Genomic DNA, 18,738 nt, shown 5'->3' on the forward strand with positions numbered 1-18,738 from the left:
CTTGTGCCAAGGATCCAAGTGCAACTGATTATGACTAGTAATAATCAGATACATACAGATTAGAGGTGCAAGTGCCAACCTCTCAGTGTTAGTAGCAAAAACAATGAGTCTTTCTGCAAGGGACAATAATTTTCATAATGAAATGGAGATTTTTTTTAAAGGTTAAAACTTCATTTAATTTTATGTCTTATAGGGTTTATACTGAGTACAATATTGTGTAACTAATAATTCAACTGTAAACCTAAAACTTTATAGCCAATTTTGAAAGAGATGCATCTTAGCTCTGGAAATTGTTATTGAATATGTCAATGCTGTCGTAATGAAATGCTTCTTCTAAGTATGTGGTTATTAAGTAAATAATTAAAAAAAAAAAAAGTCATCAAGAACAAAGGACCGCACACCACCACAGCACAGGGAACATCTCTCCTTCCAGCCCCACCCTTGCCAAGGGCCCCTTCTTTCTTGCCACTCTGAGGAACCTGACCAACCAGTCAAGCACAAGTTGTTTTCAGAAAGTCAACTAAATCCAAACAGCTTGAAGTTCCTTCCTTCCTCTAGCTTTTGCAGACTCAAGAGAACTATCCACACAACAGGAACCAAGGAAACACTCAATTTCCATGGTAAGCTGAAGAGTGTATTAAGTGTGGCTAGGGAAGAAGAAGAATCCACTAAGGCGGGCATGTGGCTGAGTGGTATAACACTTGCCTAACATGGATGAGGCATGCCCAGTGCTGCCAGATACATGCATGCATAAATACAAACATACACATAGCACTAAAGAATTCTTTTCCCCCATGAAACAATAGTCCCAAAAATAAGAAGTGGTATTACCCGTCTACCGTCAGGATAAACAAAATCATCACTTTATTACCACTAAAGAACTAACTTTTCAGAAAAATCTTTTAAATGTATGTGTGTGTGTGTGTGTGTGTGTGTATTACTGTGCATGTAGGCATTGCTCTCGAGCCCTCCTTTCACATGCATGGACTACTTGCATAAATCCACAAACATCAACATCTAGGATCCATGTATCACCCAAGGAAATGATGCTTGCAGTTTCCAAAATTGGGTAAGATACCTACAAAGCAAAGGAGTTTAACAAACATCCATAAAAATAATCATGCACGCAAACAACTAATTTCCAGTAGCTCTTCCCAAATGTCCCTCAACAACTTAAAGACCTTAAGGCACACCCCACGGCTGCAGCAGTTCTTTACAGAGTTCTAAGGTACAGGCTGATATGAAAGACTAACCAGAGACAAAACTACCCCATGACCTCCTTAAAAAAACCCAGACTGCTTCACCTGCATGAGCTACATACCACATACGTTGCCCCTAACATGCTGTGATCAGAGCATACCACATACATTGCCCCTAACATGCAATAGGCAGGACTCTTCCTCTCCCCATTTGCTTCTTACTTTAGCAGCAAGTCAAAAAGGATCTTTATTTTAAAACCTTTTAGGCTTACTTATTTTTGCAATAATGCTGCCAGAAATGAAATACCTTTACTGACAATAAACATGTCAGTGAGAAGTTCTTTCCCCTGTTCAGGCACTAACAGCAACATTACTTAACCGTTATACCAGGAAATAATGAAGACAGGTACATCTTTTGAACCTTAAGGGAGAAAAAAAAATAAAAAAATCAAAGCCCATAGGGTTCTGAAAGACTCCAGAGGAATGAAAACAAAGCTTGGCTGACTAATAGCATGAGCTGATGCCACTTCTGCTGTGCCTTCCCTATCAGTGTATTAAACCCAATTTAAACTAACCAACTTGGGGCCAGCAAGATGGCTCAGTGGGCAACAGCACTTGCTTGGCAAGCCTAACCACCTGAGTTCAATCCCTGACACCTGCATGGTGGAAGGAAAGAACTGACTCCCACCCTTAAGTTGTCCTCTGACCTCCACATGTGACTGCCACTGGGGGTGTGTGCACAAATTAAATAAAACCAACTTCCTCTTCACATCCTACTAGGTTATAGTAGGAGCTAATCTTCATTGTCAACTTGTCTGGATTTAGAATCAGAATGGAAAGAGCCCCTGGGTGTGTCTATGAAGGTGTTTCCAGAAAGGTCTGACTGAAGAGGGAAGACCCCACCTCAAAGGGGGTGCACCAGCCCATGGGCTGGGGTTCTTCACTGAATAAAAGAAGAAACTGAGCTGAGCACCAGCATGCATCTCCATGTACTTCTGCTTGTGGATGCCCCTGCCACTATGTGTACCCGCCATGACAGATTGTACCCTCAAACCGTGAGCTGAAATGAACACTTAAGTTTCTTTTGTCATGTAGGCAGAGCAATGAGAAAAGTAAGTAACACAGCCACAAACATTGAACCAGCAATGCTGTAAATTTTTTTAGCAAAAAATTTATGAAATCAAATCTTACAAAGCACATGAACATAAAATTGAAAATAAATTATAGTGAACTATTTTCTAAATTCAAATGTAAACCCTTCTGGTATAACCTTTAAAGATATAGCTCTTATATGAGTGATCAAGTTAAAATTCATTAAAGTAGCCCCTAATCAATATGATCAGTATCCTTATAAAGAGAGGGATTCTGGACTCCGAGGCAGACACACAGAGGGGGAAGAGGGAAGACAATGTGAAAAGACACACACAGAGAAGACCCAGGCCTGGGACACATCCTCCCTCAGGAACCTTAAGAAGATCAACCCTGTCAACACCTTGGTCTTAGACTTCTGGTCCACAGAACCAAGATCAGGACAACGAGGCAATCAATTTCTGTCATTTAAATCACCTAATTGGTGATGTTTTGTCACAACATTCCAAAAAGACAAGCAATTTTTACATTTTCAAGTGGCTGGGGGGAAAAAGAACCTTTTTAGGATACGCTAAAATTGTATGAAATTCAAACTTCAGTAGGGCTGTTACTGGAATGCAATCACTTATTTTCTAACACTGAAACTTGGGGCTTCCACATTACACTGATAGAGGTAGCTACACTGTATGGCCTAGAAAGCTTAAAATACCTACTATCTGGCCCTTGGAAGAAAAGTCTGGCAGTCTGAGAAAAACCTCTGTGCTAAAACACACCATACTTCATGGTGTGCATGCAGCCCGAAATCCATGTGCTACTGTATTAGTTATTTTTCTCAGGGACAAATACCAAAGAAAAGCAGCTTAAGGAGAAGAAATTTGTCAAGGGCTGCCTGGCACCATGCACTGGGCAAAATATGGCAGCAGGGTATGTCCTAGGGGAGGTTAGAGCTGCCTCCAGTGACCCATTTCCTCCAGTGAAGCCCTACGCTACTGTCCCCTACAGTTTCTAGAGCTTCCCAAAATAGTGTCACCAATTTGGAAGCAGGTGTTCAATGCATGAGCTATGAGATATTTTGTATTCAAACCACAAGTTACCATTTTTTCTTTTCCATCTTTCAGTTGCTCTTCAAAGTCCTACCTTTCTTCTAAAAATTAGGTCAGTTACAGCTACAACAAACCTACTTGCCAGAGCTCCTGTGTGTAACTCAAGTGAGAAAGTTAAGTGTAAGAAGAATCAGAGGGAAAAACTCAGTGATGTTGTCTGGGGAAATGGGATGGGCAAAAGACAAATAGCCACAAGGAAGAGGCCCAAAGCCCACATGTAAAGTTGACCAAAGTATCTCTGTGTATGCAGGAGACACAAGCAGCCAGGATAAGGTGAAGGTACCAGGGCACTGAGGGTGTAACTCAGAGACAGAATGTGTTTAGCACATGTGAGCCACTCAGCTCAATCCCCAGCATCACACCCACAAAAGGGACTATGGTCAGGCTGGCAGACCTCAGCGGTTAAGAGCACCTGCTGCTATTGCAGAGGACCCAGGTTCAGTTTCCAGCAACTACACTAGGCAGTTCACAACCACCTGTAACTCTAGTTCCAGGCCTCTTGTGGCCTCCCTGGGCACCACCACACATGTGATACACATACAGACAAGCAGGCAACACACATACACATAAATTTTTTTAAAAAGATACTACAGTGATGGCTGTACAACTCTGTAGATATACAGTCATGAGTCACTAAAGGACAGCTACAGTCTAATAAATCTACCATTAGGTAATTTCATCATGTGTGAACATCAAGGAATATATTTACTGTTTTGGTTTGAATCTGAAAAGTCCCCCAAAGGCACCTGTTCCAGGGGGCTGTAGGGCCTTACTGGTAGAGATGGGTATCTGAAAGTGAGCCTTTGAGCACAGCCTGGCTTTGCTTCCTAATTCTCAGTCTTTGCTCCCTACCTATTGCCATGGGGGGGGGGGGGGCAGTCACACGCTCCTGCCACCATGAACAGGACCTACTCTACCATGACTTCCAGGCCATGACGGACTGAAATCCCCTAAAACCAAGACCCTAAAGAAATCTCCTCCTCCCTTAGTAAGTTGCTTCTGTCAAATACTTGGTCACCATAAAGTAACTAACACAGTTATGCACACTAAGATGGCTACATCTCTAAATGACACAATCTTATAGAGCCATTGTCATATGTGGCCCATCCTTGACCAAAATGTAGTCATGTGAAGCAGATTATACCAGAAATACTGTGCTACAAACTTGAAATAAGTGAACTGTATGTAAGCTATATGTCAAGAAAGCTATTCAAAGAAATAAAGAGTATGGCAAAAATGACAATGAACTAAAATTAAGTCCTAGAAGTCTTCAATTAACCCAAAAGAAGCAGGAAACTATGAAGAAATAGAAAATAATTTGGGAGCAGATCATGGGCTATGGTGGCAGTTACTGTAATCAGTAATTACAGTTCACGGATTAAAAGGTCCAATTAAAAACTGACATGCCAGTCATGGTGGCACACGCCTTTAATCCCAGCACTCAGGAGCCAGAGGCAGGCAGATCTCTGTGAGTTCAAGGCCAGCCTGGTCTACATAGTGAGTTCCAGGACAGCTGGGGCTACAGGGAGACCCTGTCTCAAAAAGACCAAAAAAAAAAAGCCCAATTAAAAATTGAGGCTACAGAGATGGATCAGTGGTTAAGAACACTGACTGCTCTTGTAGAGGACCCGGACTCAATACCCAGCACCCACATGGAGGCTAAGAACCATCCTTAACTCCAGTTCCAGGGGAATCCAATGCCCTCTTCTGACCTCCATGGCATTGTATGACACGTGTGTACTCGCATGTACATGCAGGCAATACATTCATACACACAAAATAAGTACATTTTAAAAATTGTCAGAATTAATTTTTAAAGCAAGAACTAAGCATATATTTATAAAACATACTTTAAATTCAAAAAGACAGGAAGATTGAAAATAAAAAGATATGCAGGAATGAAAATAAACCTAAGATGGCTAAGATGGCTGTAGTCATATCAGAGGAGCAAACTTAGAATCACGCAACTTTACCAGTGAGAAAGGGACATTTCATAATGGCAAGAAGGCCAAATCATAACAAAAGTTCAGAAAAATAAATGTTAATGAGACTTGATTTTAACGTTTCAAAATGCATAGTCTAGTTTGCTTCTCTGTTGCTGTGATAAAACACTGAACAAAGCCAACTTGGGAGGAAAGGGTTTATTTCAGCTTACAACTCCCAGGTCACACAGCCCATCACTGAGGGACCAGAGCAGGAACTCAAGGCAGGAACCTGGAGGCAGGAGCTCAAGCAGAGACTTTGTTGGAACACTGCTTACTGGCTTGCTCCTCCGGCCTGTGCTCAGCCTGCATTCTTATACAACCCAAAACCATCTGCCCAGAGGTGGTACCATTCCCAGTGGATTGGGCCCTCCCACATCACTCAACAATCAGAAAAATGACCCACAGACATGCCCCACAGGCCAATCTGAAGGAGGAAATTCCTCAGTTGAGGTCCCCTCCTCCCAGGTGTCAAGTACATGCAGAAAGCAAAAATTTCTAGAATTTTGGTGACTGAAAAGACAAATCTACATAATTGAGATTTTAATACTAGTTGATAAAAGTAGTTTTACAAAATCAGTAACAACCTAGAAAACCCAGTATCATCATCAATAACCTTGAACTACCTGACATTTATAGAATGTGCCACTCAATAACTGCATGAGTCACCCTGTGCTAAAGCATCAACAGTTGTTTCAAGACTAGTAAGCTCCAAAGGCCAAGCTCGCACCCATGATACCTACTCCCCTCCTTCCCCTTCTCACAAAATACTTGCAAAGCTCCACCTGCCAACTTCCTCTGAAAGTCTTCCTGATTCTGTCAGTTTGGTTTCACTTCTCTCCACATTCCCACTGCATCTTGCAACCCTCAACTATCACAGACATTATTATCATTTCTTTTTCTTTCAAGTCAACTATTTTACAAGGCATAGGCTTTTCATCACATTAACAGAAAGTCGTATTTTCATTTCAATAAGATACCAAAAAAACCATCTAACCAAAAATACAGACTTGTGGGGGGAAAAAAACAACTTCCACCAAATTAAGAATTGAGGGAAATGTCTTCAAATTAATAAAGACATTTAAGAAAATAATGTATGAGGCTGGAGAGATGGTTCAGCAGTTAAGAGCAATGGCTGCTTTTCCAGAGGACCTGGGTTTGGTTCCCAGCACCCACATGGTGGCTAACAACCATCTATAACTCTAGTTCCAGGGAATCCAATGCCCTCTTCTGACCTCCTTGGGCATTGCATGACATGAGTGCACTTACATACATGCAGATAATACAGTCATACACATTTAAATAAAATTTTAAAAAGGAAAAAAAAATGTACAGTAAATAACTTCCAAAAAGCACTAACCTCCATACAAATTCAACACTTATGTACACTTATTTATCCAAAGATGGTTCTCAGGAGAGAAAAGGAGGTGAGAAGGGATGAGAGGGGAGGGGTGGAGGTAGGAATTATCCCAACAGCTACAACAGTAACTCTGAGTCAGCAATTCGAAGTCATGCACCCAATTAAAGCCTAGGCTTTGATGGAGAAGTGCTTTTCCACTATAGCAAGATGCCTCTCACCTTCAGGTTCAAGTCACAGTGGACAATCATTCTCTCCCACAAGGCATATTTTGGCAGCTTTGTGAAAGATCTGAGTTTTGGCCCTGTGGTGACAATTCTACTTCCTAAGTGCTGGAATTAAAAGAGCGCGCCACTGTGCCAGACAATTCTTAAAGTTTTCCAGCAAAGTTTCTGGTTTAGGCGACTATAGTAAATATCTAGTAAACCAAACAGTTACTACTTTTTATTAATTTATCAAATAAAATAATACACAATAAAAAAAGTTTAAACCTCACATTAAAGACCCATAGAAGAAACTCAAATTCCTCTTCTCCAAATGGTACAGGAGTCTGGGAGCCTGCCTTCCTGAGGCTGCAGAGCAGCAGCTGCAGTAGACACAGGAAGCTCCAGGCCTTAGGCAGATGTTTGCCTTGAATTCACCACCAATCAGTGGTGATTACTGAGCAGTAATGTGATGGAGTCAGGACCATGGCTCCTTAACAGAGAAAACCAGAGTGACATGGCCACTTAAGTTTCTGTCTGATTCATGTGACGTTTTCATGCAGGAAAATATGAATATTGCCTTAACATCTTTCCATCTGTGATTCACCACAGCAGACATGTTTCACATGAGATTGGATTTATTTCTTGACTACATGACAGGCGCTTCATTTCAAAGCCACACAGAAAAGCTGTTAACTACAAAACAACAATAACAAAAAGGACAGGAAGAATTTTTCTTTTTTAAAGAAAAATCCAGCCAGGCGTGGTAACACACGCCTCTAATCCCAGCACTTGGGAGGCAGAGGCAGGTGGATCTTTTGTCAATTCAAGGCCAGCCTGGTCTACATGAGTTCCAGGACAGCTGGGGCTACAGGGAGACCCTGTCTCAAAAAGACCAAAAAAAAAAAAAAAAGAAAAAGAAAAATCCAGCTGCCTGTAAGTCAATCATTTCTATGCATCTCCCCTCATGTTCCCTCAAAGTTTGCACATGTGTGGCTGAAGTATTTGTCTAGGACAAAAGAGTAAATGACTTGGATTCAATGCAGCTTCCTCATTAATGGAGTTGTCTTCTTCATGAATATCCAGAGCCTCAGTACAAATCCATATGCTTCATGTAACACAGTGCCTTTTTCAAGAAATCCCTAAGAGGCTTGGTGAATTCTAATGTGATCTTACTACTGCTACAAGTCAGTGACCTCAAAGGTTCAAGTAAAAAAGGACCAGATCTCTGTTCTCCAAGTGACACAGAAATTCAAAGGTCCGGTGTGTCCCCAAAATGTCTGCTTCCAACAAAGTGTGGAAATGGCCTATGAAAAAAATCACTTGGCAACCTAAATTTTTAATCAAGTAGCCAACAAAAAAAATTACAGTTTCAATTTTCTCTTTAATTTCAAGAAAAACTCATAAAATTCTTTGTGGTTCTGTTGTTTTTGTTTGTGGCTGAGGCACAGTCACTATGTAGACCTGGCAGGTCCCAAACCTGTGACATTCTTCCTATCTCTGCCTCCAAGTACTGAGATTACAGACATGTGCCACCAACTGGCTTCTAATAATATCTAAAATTAAATGGTCATCTTTTGATTTAAAACTTTTCTTACTTAAATCATCTAAGAAAATTGGGGCCTACTGAAATAATTTGAATTCTCTCAACTAACACATCAAATCAGAATGTTAAGCAAACCACGGACCAACTTAATTTTACAATACCACCCTCAAATAAAATTTCAGGAAGAAACTTTGGGGTGAGGAGACAACATTGGAGTCTTCCTATGAAACCAGGCTGGTCTCAAACCTGCCATCTTCCTGTTTCTGCCCTCTAAATGCAGGGATCACAGGCCACGCTTCTTTTAATCTCCCTTTCCCTGAGTAACTCCAATGAGCTCTCTCTTTTTCAGGATAGGCAGGAGATTCCTCAGAGATAGTTCTGGGACACTCAGCCAACAACCAGGCAGAACAAGCCAGAGATAACACAAAGTGAAAGCACCACTCCCTTCACAGCTGGAGCCCAGGGTCAGTTCTGCACCACCCATCCAGCCCAAGCCAGCTGCGACCCACTCCTGTTGAGGCACTTCCAGAGGCAACTCCCTCTCCTGCTTCCTCAGCAACTGTGCCAGTAGAACTCTGACACCAATTTACTGTCTCCACTCAAACTGCTCAAGCCACACTCTCAAGTCCATGCAATCTAACTTCACATAAATCTATTCAAAGATAAAGCAATATATTACAACGATATGAAATATGTAATTTCTAATTTTACAAAAAAACAAAGAAATGCTTATGTGCTTTAGCTATTTTACTTGAATTTAGAAGATGTAATTTCTAAAGAGATATTTATATGAAAATGTTTACAAACCATATTTAATATAGCTGTGTATACAGAGGGAATTTTCTAAAATTCGTCTTCTTAAAACAAGAGCTATAGTCCCCTTTCCTTAGCATTTCTCATCTTGCCCCACAGGAAGAAGAATCTTCCAGGAGCACAACAATCCTCCCAGGTGGAACTGTGACTGCACACTCATCAGGGTATTTAAGAAGCTCGCATCCAACTTAAACACATGGGTACGTGTGTGGTTATGGAGCAGGTTATCTGGTACACACAGAAACAGAAATTGTTTGCTGGGCGTAGTGGCGCACAACTTTAATCTCAGAAATCCAGCATAGCTCTGTGAGTTCGAGCCATCCTGGTCTACATAGTGAGTTCCAGGCCAGCTGGGGACAGGAGAACCTGTCTGGGGGAAAAAAAAAAAAAAAAAAAGTCTCTGCATTAGTTCTCAGTAATGCAGAGAATTTTAAAAACAAACATATTAAGGTCAATATAAAGTTAATATTGCCAAATAGACTGTCCTTGATTTTCATCTGGTCTGTACAAAGAAACTATTTCCATGACAATGAATTGCTAAATGCAAATATACAAACCCCAAGGTGCAAGCCTAAATTCCATTCAAACTTTTAGGACAAACAAAAGCTTGCTGTCATAAAACCACATACACAGTTCCAGCCTCACTTTTTTTTTAAATAAATAATTTATTGAGAATTTCATACATGTATATAAGGTGTTTTGATCAAATCCATGCCGACTCCCTCCCCTCCAACTCCTCCCATATCTTCCCATCACTTTTTTCTGATAACTTCATGTACTCTTTCTTCTTTATTTATTTTTATGGGGCTTTTGCCTACTCTAACATTCCCCCCTCTGAAGAGGTAACCCCCAGCCTCACATTTTTAAAAGAGGAACACCATTATCAATTTAGTGAGTAGTGTTAGAACCAGCTGGCCCATGGAAGATACTGAAATTTTTACATTTAATTAGCTGGTTTACAAATACTCATGGGAAAGAGTTAAGAAGTCTTCTACTGAGTTTGGTAAAGTAACAAAACATCTGCATTTCTTCCAAAGTTTATTGTTTTAGGCATATTTTATATTGGTGAATTTATCACCCATTCAGTGCTTTTTCCCATCCAGTCCACAAATATTTTTGCATGCCTATTTTGTTTCAGACACTATAAATACAGTAGAAAATAAAGCCAAACAGCCCCTGTCCTGATGGAACTTCCTGATGCTATCAATCCAATCCACCCACAGGGCTTTTAGAAAACCATGACATGCTACAACAGGATTTGGCAAATGGTCCAAACACTACTTGTCCTGGTTTAGTCTGTTTCCTTCCCCCAGAACAGACGACAACCTAGCCCTGGTTAGGCAGTTATTATAATCAAAGCCAAGAATCACTGCCTACTTAAAAAATATTTTTAAGAAATAATTTTGGGGGACTGGGGATATGGCTCAGAAGCAATTAAGAGCACTGGCTGCTCTTGTAGAGGACCTGGGTTTGGTTCCCAGAACTCACATGGCACCCTTAACTCCAATTCCAGGGGATCCAATGCCCTCTTCTGGCTTCCACAGGGTACTACTCACACACGGTACACCTACATACATGCAGGCAAAGCACTCACACACTTAATTTTTTAAAAAGAAATCATCTTGGTTAAGCTAGAATGACAAAAATTAGTTAAAGCTGAAACTTTTCAAAAATACCAAAAAGTCGTTATTAAAATAAAAACTCAAAAAGTATACCTGAGGATGTGGGTTCAGTTCCCAGCACCCACAGGATGGCTACCAACTGTCTGTAACTCCAGTTCCAGAGGATCCAACGCCCTCTCCTGACTGCTGTGGGCATTACACAACATGGGTGCACTCACATACATGCAGGCAATATACTCGTATAGTTAAATTTTTTTTTTAAATCGAAGTAAACTTATACCAAGAATAAAATTTAAGTTACACAACATTTTTACTTATATTTTATTTGTGTGTATATGCATGTGTCTGTGTATGTGTTTGCCATGTGAGTCAGTACCTGAAGGGGCTCCACAAGGGCACTGGAGCCCCTGGAGCTGGAGTTACAGGTAATTGTGAGCCTCCCAATATGGGTGCTGAGAACCAAACTCATGTCCTCTGAAGAGCAGTACACACTCAGCACTGAACCATCTCTCTAGCCCCACAAGATTTTCTTTTGTCATTCTTTCCTTGAATGCATTTTCCCAAAAGAACTCCAGGGATTGTGGCTGTAGCTCAGAAGTAGGGAGCACTTACCTAGTACAAGAACCTAAGTTCCATCCCTAGTTCACACACACACACACACACACACACACACACACACACCAACGACAACTCTAAAACCTGACCCTAACTTAGCAAGAAAGAATGCAATGGGTTAATTATTACATTCTCATCAGTAACACTGGTGTGGGGGAGACACAGAGAAACAGAACATGTACAACTTACTTTCTGTCTTCCATCTAAATACTAAATAATTGTTGTTCAATAAAATTTTCACAAGCTCTAAAAATGAAATGTTAGAATAAAGCCCCAGTTACCACACACAATGCTCACAAAGATGTATTTCTAAGTGTATTTTGAACCTGAAACCCACACGTCATAATAACCTATGGCTCCATTGTCCTAGCCAATACTCTATGCTTACTGCCAGAAAGGCATAGATTTCACTCACCTGCAGCCAGATACATGCAGAATAAAATCTTAGAATCCTCATAAGTAAGTGCAAACACTAACCACAGTTTTTTGCTACAAGCCTTACTCTCTTCATCTGTAAAGTGAGTCACACACAACAAAGGATAATGTAAGGTTAATAATCAAGTACATTGGGGCTGGAAAGATGGCTCAGCAACTAAAACCACTGGCTGCTCTTGCAGAGGACACAGGTTCAATTCCCAGCACCTACATGGCAGCTAACAACCGTCCTTGACTACAGTTCCAGGGAATCTGACACCCTCTTCTGGCTTCATCAGGCACTGCATGCACAGGTGCACTATATACATGCAAGCAAAACACTCATAAACAGAAAGTAAAATTAACAAAAATTATTTACAATAATCAGTACATAAAGCTCTGCAACAGCTTTTCCTTAACTCTAAAAAAATGTTAATTTTCTGCTTACTTTTTGTCATGTGGTTCTTTCAGTCTAGAATGCCTGTCCTTCCTCCTCTTTGAAATTCAATTTACTGTCTGTGACATTCACCATGCTATTTAACTGAACTACACTGAATCTTAACACTTCAATGGCATGAACAATGGCTTCTAAGCAGAGACTGAGCCTTTGTACAGCATTATCCCCTCTTCCTTCTATGCTCATACTGTATTCTGTAAATAAATGCCATATAATGAATGATTAAAAAAGGGGGGGGCAAAGATGATAGAATGTTCTCTTGAAAACAAACTGAGTACAAAAGGGTGGCTGAGATGGCCCCTATGAATACTGAAAAGTAAATTTAAAACACACACACTGCCGGGCATTGTGGCACACGCCTTTAGTCCCAGCACTCAGGAGGCAGAGGCAGGCAGATCTCTGTGAGTTCAAGGCCAGCCTGGTCTACATAGCAAGTTCCAGGCCAGCTGGGGCTACAGGGAGACCGTGTCTCAAAAAGATAAAAACAAAAAAAAGACACACACGAACCAAAATCAAGTTTAACTTTAAAAATCCCAAGTGAGTACCCAGTGGACACGGAACATCCCTGCAAACAAGTCACAAGCAAGGGAGCACAGACGAGGAGCAATTCTTTCTGCAAAATGGCATTCTACCCACTTGAGCAGAGAATATGAAATTTGGCATTCAGGACTTCATTAGGATTCTGCTTTTTTCCTAATGCATTATATTTCTAAAGAGTCAGCCAGCAGGGGGAGTTAAAAGTTCATCAACACTTCAGTCCCAAGATGCTTGTAGTTAACAAAATTCTGAAGAGCTAGGGGTGGGGAGGGTTAAACTTCTGAATACTGGTTATAAAAACCAGTGGATCACATTTCTTTAATGACAGTATTATAGAATCGTTCCCTCTACTCTATACAGATCCCATAGAGAGGTAATCTCAAGACCTTTTGAAATGTAGGTATATTCCAAATACAAACACATACCCTCTCTAACACTAGTAAAATAAATCAGTATTTGTCAAAATTCAACTGGCAATGTAAAAACGTCCTGCTTTCTAAAATATTGCCCAAACTGAGGTACAAGCCAACCCCGTTACCCCACAGTCACTGTCTATTCAGTCCTCACCTGTCACCCACGCCAAGCTTGGCCCATGGGTCTCTCTAAGCTGCTGCTAGCATGCCCTCCAAGGACAGCAAACCTCAATTTTAGTGCACAAAACACAACACACATCAGAAAACAAGTGGGGCCTGGAAGTGTGTGCTTCTCAGACACAGAACAAGCAGTGGTGCAGGGCTGGGGGGCTGGCACAACATTAAAGGCTCAGGCTCATAACCTGAAAGACAAGAAGCAGTGCAGTCTCTCCCGGCAACTACAGGCAACCACAGCTACAAGCGATGTAAGACGGAGAAGCAGGGGCTCAACACCTGAAAGTACTGAAAGTCCAAACCAGAATACTCACGTAAATTAACTCAGACAAAAAGGTGCCTAGACTGTCTTTAGGATAAAGAATTAATGAGATGGACAGAATCTAAGTGAAATTTTTCTGTTGGGATTAAAAGTAGTTCTATGTTCCTAACATACTGCTCCTTACTGCAATTCTTCTGTAAACATGACACCTACTTTACAGTTAAGGGACTGGAGATGTGTGGTTGTCTCATTCAAGGTATAAAAACAAGTGGGACCAAGAGGCTCTAAAGTCAAACTCCCCTGTACAACTCTTTACACTCTGCTTGAATTCAGGATTAAACATACATGTATTAAAATGTAGCTGACCTGTTTCCACAGACACAGTTTGTTTTTAGTAAGAGATCCATAAATAAAAGTCACTGTGGCATGCCGAGTACTGGTCCTAGTAGTAATTCATTTTATCTCACTTTTCTAGTCCAAAGAAGAAATGATGCAGTTATCGGATGCTATGGTTTAAGAGTTAGGTTTATCACCTCCAAAACTCATGTAGAGTTAAATCCCTATTGTGAGGCATTAAGATGGTAGGTACTCAATTGACTGTGTTGTTTACAGGTAAGGCCTTCGGTAAGCGGTAAAGATTAAATAAGGTCAATAGAGTAGAATCTCCGTGATTGAATATGGGTACCTTTAAAAGAAAAACCTGTAGATACATACATTCCATCTCCCTCCATCAGCTCTCCCTCTCACTGTTCCCAGCACTGTGAAAGCATCCACCATGAGGATCTCAGCAGCACCACACCCATGCCAGCACCCATATATACCTTACACCTCCAAACTGTGAGCTAAATATAGGCCTCTTTTCTTTACAAAGAACGCAGCCTTGAGCATTTTTGGACAGTAATGGAAAACTTACACACTAGCAAACTAAAATATGTGACTGGAGCTATAAACACAAAACACAGCTGAGTAAGAAGTATCAATGCTTCCCAAGGAATAAACACATTGGTCTTCAAAACACTACACATAACACTGTTTTCAAACAAAATCCTAGGATCAGTGAGATGGCTCAGTTGGTAAAGGTACTTGTCACCAAGCCTGACAACCTAAATCCAATCCTAAAAACCACATAATAAAAAGAGAAAACCAACTTCTGCGAGCTATCTTCTGACCTCCAAGTGCCTCTGTCCTGTACACAGTAGTCTTTAGGTTTATTCTTGGCCTCTACCCCTAAGAGGCTATTAGCACCTCTGCCCACCAAGCAGTTATCTCCACACACTGTCAAATGCCCCCTGGGCTATACACCCATCATCCCCTACGCACCCTGGGGAACCACTTACCAAAACTGAACTACAGAAGGTGTTTGAACAGACAATGTGTAGCTTAACACTGAAACATTAGCTGGTTAAATCCCTGTGCACCTGAAATCTGGTACCTTAAGTACCAGTTTTTTGTTTTTGTTTTAACCAATCTTAACTCTCCTGGAGAGAAATGTTTACATTTGTACAATGTTCTGCTCTCCTGAGTGAAACTATCAAAGATAACTGAACCTCTATTTCAAGGCTCAGAATCATTATGAAATTCTTTAATAATTTTGTTATACTACTTGAAATCTTCAGAGTATTTTTAATAGGGAATAATCAGTTTTGGCATAGCTCAAGTACAGTTTACGTGGGAACAGGTGGGAGGACAGGCTAAATGGGACAATCTAGATGTAAACTAAAGACTATGAATCATATAAAAGAATAGGATGAACTCCTCATCTTTTTGGCAGGTAAATGTCAGAACAGATCTATTCTCAAGGACTACAAATGAAACAAATGGAAGACAGACACAGCAAACAGCTCTTCCTGAGCCAGGACACCAAGAAGAGCGAGACACCTGCAAGACCAACTTGGTGGATGATGGGTGGGAAATGGAGTCGGCTCTAAAGAATCGAAGCTGACACTGACTTCTGGCTGAACAGATGCAAGCCTGGAAGAAGGGATGAGAGTCCCACTTCTGAAGAATAAGACATCAAGCTAGATGTAGGGGGATTTTTTTTTTTAAAGTCCAGCTTCAAACAACAGTAAAGCAGCTTTTCTTAAGCAAATCAAGAAGTATCATTAAAATTTCATCCTCAGTGAAATGGAGGAAAATAACACCCAACAAATTTATTTGTGAAGATGTAAAACAATAAAAGCAGTTTGGAAAGCAGTCTGATAAAAGAAACACTTTTCTATTCTTAACAAAATGACCAATAAGTACAATCTTTCCTGGCTGCCATCATTTCCCTAAGACAAATTTTCACCCTAAATGTTCAAAGTGAAACCTCCAATGGCTTCTTCCTTGCTGTTTCTGTTTTCCTGGCCTTTCCCTACCACCACCACATTTTACACACAGGCCTGGATTCTTTACAGGATCTCTTTCAGAAAAATTTCACTTAAGGACATTAACCTCAAAATGCCTTCCACTCACACATTCGTCACCGGCACAGGTTTTCTCTGTCTCTACTGTCACAGCTCTCCTCAATCCCGCTTCTTCAGTCCTCTCACAGCTCTCACATTTTGTCAAAAGCAACTCCTCCCATTCCTGAAATCCCCATGGATGTGAAGGCCTGACTGGGCTGGCTGAGAGGGGAAAGCACTGAGGCAAATGCCCGTGTTCTCCTTATGAATCTCAGGGGGGGGAGGGAGACCCTCAAGGTCCACTCAGTCTTCCTAAAGAAAAACAGCTTTTTCCACAAAGTGAAAAAGACAGGTACGGGGGGAGGGGGGACTGAAATACAGAAAAACAGCTACAACGCACAACCAACCACAGTTTTATAGGTTCTACTGGGCCTGGGTTCGTGGCTTGTGTGTACTTTGATGCCCTTTGAAGAATAACTCCTCCAAGAAAACTTCCTGATCCCTCCCTTACAGAAGAACGGAGTTAGAAAACAGTATAGTAAGTCACATATAGTAAGAGTTAAATCAATGAGAAAAAAAAAATCCTTCAAAGGAACCGACTGCGGCCCTGGTTCTGCTAGGGAACCTGTAAGAAATATCCTGTCCTTTCTAGGAGTGCTACCAGCAATCTGTTTCAATAGCTGCATCTTGAAGTTTGGGAATCAGCCTACTTCTAAGGTCCTAGGAACCTTCTTGAATACAGATCTACCTGGCAGACTCAAGCTCCAATGCAAGGAGCATACTTAAGAGGCACACAACAGATTCTGCTCTTGCACTAGCATTATCCTGTTCTGTATCCTTGAATACCTAGAACAGCGATCCCTCCCTCCATCTCCACTCCAACTTCCAGAGCAAACACTGCTCCTGTTGGTAAGTGGTAGGAATATGGGCTCTGAGCTGATTCTTCTCAACCTGGAAGGCAGCTTGATTACTCAAATACAACACTTCTCAGTGGTAAGCCTTAAGACTTCTGTCAAACCTTAGGATTGATTTTATTTAAATTCCCCTTCTACAGAAAACACAATTACTTGTCAAAACCAGATCAAAAGTTATAAAAGTTGCATTCAAAGTAGAAGTTTAAAGACATTGACAGCTCGCTCGAAACGTCCCTCACCAGTTTTCAGTGCTCCTGGGTGTCAACACAAAACCACCAGCATTAAAACAGCAAAAACAGGTCATTTTTAATTTATCTTGAATGATAAACTCAATTACATTATAAGACAGTCAGCCCCTCTCCAGTTCTAAGGCTACTGTAAGTTATGGCAAGTCAAGCAGCTCTACTTCTGCATTTTCTAGTTAAAACAGGAATGATTTCTAACCAGAGCCAGAAAAGGGCTTGCAGAGAGTAATTTATGAGGCTAGAGACAAAGGGAATCCTCCAAGTAAAGAGAATAACCAGTTTCTCCATTCAGTCTGCAGCTCCAAAAATCGAATGATTCTTCATTTCAAAACTGAAAATGATAGTAAGGCTCCCTCATGTTGACAGCAGGTGATTTTTAACTCCACTGCCTGACAAGCACCCACAGGCTTTGCTTGGCCTCAATCTGTCCACTTTGGAAATGCCAATTAGTAGCTTCTCAAAAGCAAATCCCAACATAAGCCATTAGAAAAAAAGTGCTCTCAAAATGCCAAATACAACAGGCTAGTCAAGCTCACCATGAAAGGACAAAAATGTGGATGCCCAATCTAGGCTGCCACTGCCAAAGCCAAGTGACAAGCCAAGAAAGGATCGAATTCTCCAACCAGTTACGAGCTCATTCTCTTAAACACAAAGACTATCACAGCAATCTGGCAGGCGTCTCCACTCCTGACCTTAGCCATTCTCAGCTGGGTTCCACACAAGAAGCTCTAGTACTCTAGGGCACAGAGACTGGCAGAGATTTCTACAAGTACTTCAGACTTTAGGATCACATAGCCCATGTCACAAATACTCAGTTTTGCCACTGAAGCACAAAAGCAGCTCTCAACCATAAGTAAATGAGCATGACTGTATTTTAATAAAGCTTGAAAGTCAATGAAAGTAAGAGTTTCAGGTAATTTTCACAGAACATTCTTTTTTCAATAAGCTCTTCTTTTATTAACACTTTTAACTCTTAATTCATTGGCCAGATTTGGCCCTGTGAAGGAATTAGTTAACTTTTTTGCAAGTAATAGCTTCAAGAATTAAAGGCTGACTTCTTGCCTGTGCAACTAGGATGATGCTGCTATGTGCCATATAATGAAGAAAGGAGAATCATCTCTTTCCACAGTGCTGATTATCTAATACTCTGCTTTTAACTGACCGATGAGATTTTATTAGCATTTGTTAACTTGGGCAAATAACTTTTAACTCTCAAAATAAAAATACATGAATATAGCCGGGCAAGTGGCGCATGCCTTTAGAATCTCAGCACTTGGGAGGCAGAGGCAGGCAGATCGTTGTGAGTTCAAGGCCGGCCTGGTCTACATAGTGAGTTCAGTGAGTTCAGGTCAGCTGGGACTACAGGGAGACCCTGTCTCAAAAAGACAAAAAAAAAAAAAAAATATATA

At 40.9% G+C, this 18,738-nt stretch overlaps 1 protein-coding gene across 2 annotated transcripts in view; it reads right to left on the reverse strand.

The window, feature by feature from the left end:
- Positions 1 to 18,738, reverse strand: part of Zfand3 (zinc finger AN1-type containing 3) — a 262,402-nt gene that overhangs the window by 224,574 nt on the left and 19,090 nt on the right. The gene's annotated exons all lie outside the window — the stretch shown is intronic.

The sequence above is a fragment of the Nannospalax galili genome, unplaced genomic scaffold, assembly GCF_000622305.1.
Source record: "Nannospalax galili isolate Female #2095 unplaced genomic scaffold, S.galili_v1.0 scaffold538, whole genome shotgun sequence".
Taxonomy (NCBI): domain Eukaryota; kingdom Metazoa; phylum Chordata; class Mammalia; order Rodentia; family Spalacidae; genus Nannospalax; species Nannospalax galili.